Genomic DNA, 6,000 nt, shown 5'->3' with positions numbered 1-6,000 from the left:
CACAATGAAATAAATAAATAAATAAATATTTAAAAAAAAAAAAAAAAAAGTGAGGTCATTTTAGAGACCTGTAGGGCTTCATGGAGGAAGTGTCCTTAGAGTGGTCCTCTGATGACACCACGTGCTTGTGAACAATGGGGACAAGCCCTGTTCCTCCTGTCTCAGCAGCAAGCCCTCAGGTATCTGTTGCTGGGTCTGCTAAAGTGTAATTAAAAGATGTGTGTGTGGTAACTGGACACAAAGGGAGTAAGTAGGAAAAAGGAATGCCTTGTGAAAAAAACAGACAAGTGCAGAGGTAAATTCACTTAATAGTGTAACAGCATCTTGGAGATGAAGAAGGGTCAGTGAATTTATGAACTCCTATGGCTTCCAGACAAATAAAAGACCCCCATTTGGGGTGAACATTTACATCAAGTAGATATACTTGTAGAAATCAATCATGGAAGAACAGAAGAACAGTGTTTGCACAGGGAGACAGCTTGAGGGGTGGGAGTGCATGAGAGAGAAGGACACAGGGAAGAGTTAACCATGGGGAGGAAGTGGGAAGAAAGCTGTTACACTGTGGGGAACTGCAGTCAATGTCATGAGACAAAATATGTATGAACTGTTGTATGAAAAATGAATTTACTCTTTAAACTTTCACCCAAATCACAATTAAAAAACAACAAAAAAAGGACACCAAAAAGTGAGTGAATTTAAAACCAGGTCAGTATAAAATATCCAAGATGAATAAAGGAAAGGAATAGATGAATGAACAATGATCAAGGCTTCAGGGACATGTGGGACATGAAGAAATGGTCCAACCTATGCTGAACAGAGTCTCCAATGAGGAAGAGAGCGGTGATGGGGAAGAAACAGTTAAAGGGGAGGAGAGCGGTGATGGGGAAGAAACAGTTAAAGATGAGAGAGCAGTGATGGGGAAAACCAGTTAAAGAAATAGTGCCATCCCATCCCAGATCCAGTGAAAAACATCATCTTTCAGGTACGAGAATTTCAGGACCAACACAAAGAATAACACACCCAGGAACGTCATAGTGAAATGGCTGAAATGCACAGTAAAGAGAAAATCTGGAAAGCGACTAGAGGCAAACAGGTCCTGACATACAGGAACACACCAACATTATCACTGACTTGTCACCAAAAACAATGTAAGTCAGGAGACAATGGAACATCAAGAACCTGCTTAAAGGATGCCGATCCACACACAATTCTGTATCTGGCAAAAATACTGCAAAGGGGCAGGGAGGCTTCATCTTCTGACCTCCTCTAACTGCACAGGAGGAAGACAGAATCACCATCATCAGCCCAAGGCTGTTCCCATGAGGCCAGATATGCTGCCACCCTCCAGCCCTCTTACCATCCTCGACACCAACTCACTGCAACACCTCCTGCAGCACCCACTGCCCCTCTGCTGGATTCAATAATTCACTGCAGTGGCCACACAGAATTCACAGATTATGTGGTTTATGAGGGAAGCAACAGGCTACAATTCAAGTTCAGGGATGTGCTCAGAGTCTCTTAGCTGGCCATCTCTCTCTCAGCAGTGTGTTTCTCTCACGTCTCTCTCAGCTAGCAGTCAGAGAGACTTCTATCTCTAGAGGGCTCCTTTTGAGCCTGGCAGAGTGGCCAAAAACAACCAATCCCAACATCAGAGTTCTACACACCTGAAAGAGAGCAAACTTCCCAGAAGATTGCTTTGTGTTTGTCGGTGGATGACTTTAACAAGCAGCTACTCAATTACAGCAAAGTGGGAGTTACAAATACTATGGCTGAAAAAGCTGTATCGTGTAATTTACCACATTGCAAATACCCTTTAAAGCTAGCAGTAAGATGATGACATTTTCATATTAAAAAAAAAAAAAAAAAATCACCACCAGACCAACATGAGGAATAAGTGAGGGGATGTCATAGATCCTACAGACATAAACAAAAGAAAAATGATCATGACCAACTGGGGTTTACTCTCAGAATGCAAGGTTGGTTCCACATATGAAAACCAATCATAGGAAAGGACAGTAACAATGGTGGTACAACAGGAGCTGGCACTTGAGCTTGGACTTCTAGCCTCCCAAACTGTACAAGAATAAACACATTTGTTCAAGCCATGCGCCTGTGGCATATTCTTGTTAGAGCGGCACTACAGAACCAGAACAAGCACTTCTCCCCGATTGATAAGAGGAATTTGAGCAACTCCCATCAACGCTCTTGACAGGCTGACTCTAACATTCATGAGGAAATGCTAAGAGCACCAAGACAGGCAACCCAATTTTGCAGGAAAAAGAACAAAGACGAGTAACTCACATAACTTGATTTCATGGATTAGTACAAAGCTCCAAGAATCAAGCTGGTGTGGCGCTGGTGTACAGAAAGACACAGGGGCTGATGGGACAGAACCATGGACACAGAGGGACAGGACAGAAGGTCCAGGAAGACGCCCGTGCACACGCAGTGAGCTGATTTCCACACCGTCACCGAACAGTTATTTTCAACAAATGGTGCTAGAAACCAGATACCTATGTGGAGAAAGAACACCCACAGAACCTTACACTGACCCCTACCTCCCACCACATGAAATATCCCTCCCAAATCTCATAAACCTTCAGTAAAAGGCAAAACTGTGACCTTGAGTCAGGCAAAAAATTCCACACAGGACACAGACAGCACTGACCATAAAAGAAAAAAATGATACAAATGGTCTTATCAAAAGTAAAATCTTTCGTTCTTCAAAACACACCATTAAAGAACTGAAAAGGTCTCAACACAGACCTGCCTCCCGACTACGGCAGACCACTACACCACAACAAAGACAACCAGTCTGAGGGAAGAGTGGGTAACAGGCCCAACGCTCACCTCACAAAGCCAGAAATAAGGGCAACAAGGATGCTCAGAGTGTGAGCAAGGCCATCAGTCACCAGGGAAACGCAGCCCACCGCGTGAGACTCCACGTCACCCCCCCCACGGCTGGTGTTCACAGACAGCACCCGGGGATGCGAACACAACGGCACTCTCGCGGTCCCTGCTGAGACGGGACAGCAGCACAAGCCCATGGGAGAGAGTCTGGCAGCTTGAGAGTCTGTCACTTACGTGTGACTCAGTGTTTGGCTCTCCAGTGCTGCTCTAACGAAGTACCACAAATGGGGGAGGCTTGAACAAACAGGGATTTATTCCCTCACTGTCTAGGAGGCTAGAAGTCTGAGTTCACAGTGCCAACTCTAGGGGCTGGGTGAACGCCCCTCGACCTTGGGCTTCAGCTCTGCTTCTTGCTCCTGGCCCACAGAGGCTGGAAGTGTCTCCTCACTCAGGCAGCTGCTGACTGCTGAGGCTAACAAACCTAAGGTCGACAAGTAAAATGGCACAGTCCCAAAATTACCAGACCACATGGCAGGCCATTGATTCAAATCCATTAACAGTCCCAAGATCAGCAGGAAACACAGCAGGCTGCCACATGAAGACTTGGCTACGTGCAGGGTCCAAGTGTGCCAGAAAGCTGAGGACCTTCCTCAAAGCTGCTTCTTCTGTCCTAGAAGCAGCCCACACCCCTAAGGCCGCCACTGAGCTGTTCCAGTAGATTCCACCATGGAGCCACTGACCAGTCTCATCGTGGGGAGTAACTACATCCAGCTGCCCAGCCACTCAGCCAGGCCCAGCCAGGCGGACACACAACCTTCACTACCACACTCAGCAGCTGTTCCTACCCCAGGTACTTACCCAGGAGAAAGGAAGATCGCCGTCTATACGGAGACTTCCCATGGACGCTTACAGCAGGTGCATTCCAAACAGCACAGAACCCGCAACAAGCAATCGTCCATCAACAGACAACAGACAAAGCCCAGGGGACACAGCCACGCTCTGGGGCGCTGCTCAGCTCCTTCTGCATGGGGCCCACAACACACAGTGAATCGGTCAAGAAGGACGTGGGCTTGACGGTCGCATGGGCAAGGTGGGGGGTCCACAGAGGAGTACAAAGACCTGTTACAGGCTGAACTGTGTTCCCCAAAATTCTTGCTGTAAATCCTCAGCCCTCTAACTGTGGCTACAATCCCATTTGAGAACAGGCTTTAAGATGTTAATGAGACAGGCTCAGCGAGAGAACCATCTTCAGTCTATCTCTTCTGAGATGTAAAACAGATTAAACAAGCAGCTAGAAGCAGAGAGGATGAGAGGGGCCAGGCCGCATGAAGACAGCCCTGGAGCAAAAGCTCAGAGACACAAGGACCTTCCTCCAGAGCTTAGAGCTGGCACCTGAATTTGGACTTCCAGCCTCTGAAGCTGTGAGAGTCAAGGACAGACCCATTCTGGGGTGATGGGCTGTTCCAGGTCTGGGTCAGGGTTCCAGGTCTGCATTAGGGACATGTGCTTATCAAGATGTATCCAAATGCATGCATGAAATGTATGCACATGGATGTAAATTACACCTCCACAGACTGATTTTTAAAAAGTGAAAAGCAAATTACTGCTAAGCCCTAGTAATTAACACAGACTGGAACTGATTCAGGGACAGAGCCCCTCGGTGGGGGACAGTAACGCACCACAGGTGGGAGGGTGAGGAGGTGGGCTCCTGGCCACAGGCTGGGGCAATGAGTTATGTGTCGGAAAAGGAGAGTAGAAAGCCCACCCCAGCACACACTTCCGAGTAGATGGGGGATGAAGGGATGCACATGTAAGAAGGTACACCAACACATCACTGGGAAATCCACCAGTGCCCACAGTACCTTATCACCTCACTACACCTTTGGACACTGTAACAATAAAGTACCCAAAACATTTACTCATATGTATGCAAATGTATGCTTGTGTACGAGTGCAGAGGTATGTGGGGGTGTGTAAGTGTGCAGATGTGAACAGGTGCAGCTATGCGTGCATGTGTGTACGTGTGCACACACGTGCAGGTGTGAATGCACATGTATGTGTGCACACACGTGCAGGTGTGTGTGGTCTCTGTACACATGCAGGCGCATATGTGCATGTGCAGGTGTGTGTGGCTGTGTAGACATGTATAGGTCATGGGTGTGTGCCCATGTGCAGGTGTGTGCATGTGCATACATGCAGGCAAGTGTGTGCATATGTGTGCACACGCGTGTAGATGTGTGGGTTTGTGTACATGTGTGTGCGGGAAGATAAGTACAGCACAGGTGTGTGTGGCTGTGCATATGTGTACAGGTATGTGAAAATGTGTGGGCATGTGTTTGTGGATGTGTGTGTGGGCACATGTGAATGTGTACAGGTGTATGTAGTATACAAGTATGTTAAGTGTACAGATGTGTACAAGTATGTGTACTGCGGGGCATGCATGTATGTGCAGACATGTGAGCATATGTGGATATGTGTATGGGTATGTACGTGTGCAAGTGTGTGTGAACTTGTACAGGTGTGTATGTGTACAGATGTGTGCATGTGTGTGAATGTGCGGGTGTCGATGTGTATGGCTGTGTATGTGTAATTATGTATACACATGTGCGGGTATGCAAACATGTACGGGTGTGTATGTATAGAGGTGTGTGTATGTGTGTGGGTGTGTGAACGTGTGTGATGTCAATGTGTATGGGTGCATATGTGTACTTATGTGTATGCACATGTGTGGGTGTGCAAATATGTATGGGTATGTATGTGTACACGAGGGTGTGTGTGTACGTGTGCAGGTATAAGGATTTACCTATTACATCAGTAACTAGGTATTTCTACTAAACTTCAGAAAAGAATTCCCCTAACCAGCAGAGGCTTCTGTCCCAAACGTCTCTGAAAGGCTGCCCACGGTGCAGAGTTCACCAGGACACGGGGGCTGCAGCCCCGCTGACCGCCTTCGGGGGATTCCCAGCTATTTCCCAGCAGAGGGGAGAAATGACTGGGAGCTAAGCACGGCAGCAACTTGAGCAGCAGCCGCCATTCTCAGTGCCACGGCAGGGGCTACTCAGTAGAACCACTGCTGCCCTCAGCACTAACATCTGTGCCAACTCGGGAATTCGATGTCCACTTTGCGTGTTTTGAGACCATTTTTATTTG

The 6,000-nt window shown here is 47.4% G+C and overlaps 1 protein-coding gene across 1 annotated transcript in view; it reads right to left on the bottom strand.

Annotated features, from left to right (window-relative positions):
* THAP4 (THAP domain containing 4) overlaps window positions 1-6,000 on the bottom strand; it is a 66,948-nt gene that overhangs the window by 9,546 nt on the left and 51,402 nt on the right. The window lies entirely within an intron of this gene.

This window comes from Orycteropus afer, unplaced genomic scaffold, assembly GCF_000298275.1.
Source record: "Orycteropus afer afer isolate SDZICR_OR568_19922 unplaced genomic scaffold, OryAfe1.0 scaffold00006, whole genome shotgun sequence".
Classification (NCBI taxonomy): domain Eukaryota; kingdom Metazoa; phylum Chordata; class Mammalia; order Tubulidentata; family Orycteropodidae; genus Orycteropus; species Orycteropus afer.
This window is presented reverse-complemented; position numbering and strand designations above follow the sequence as displayed.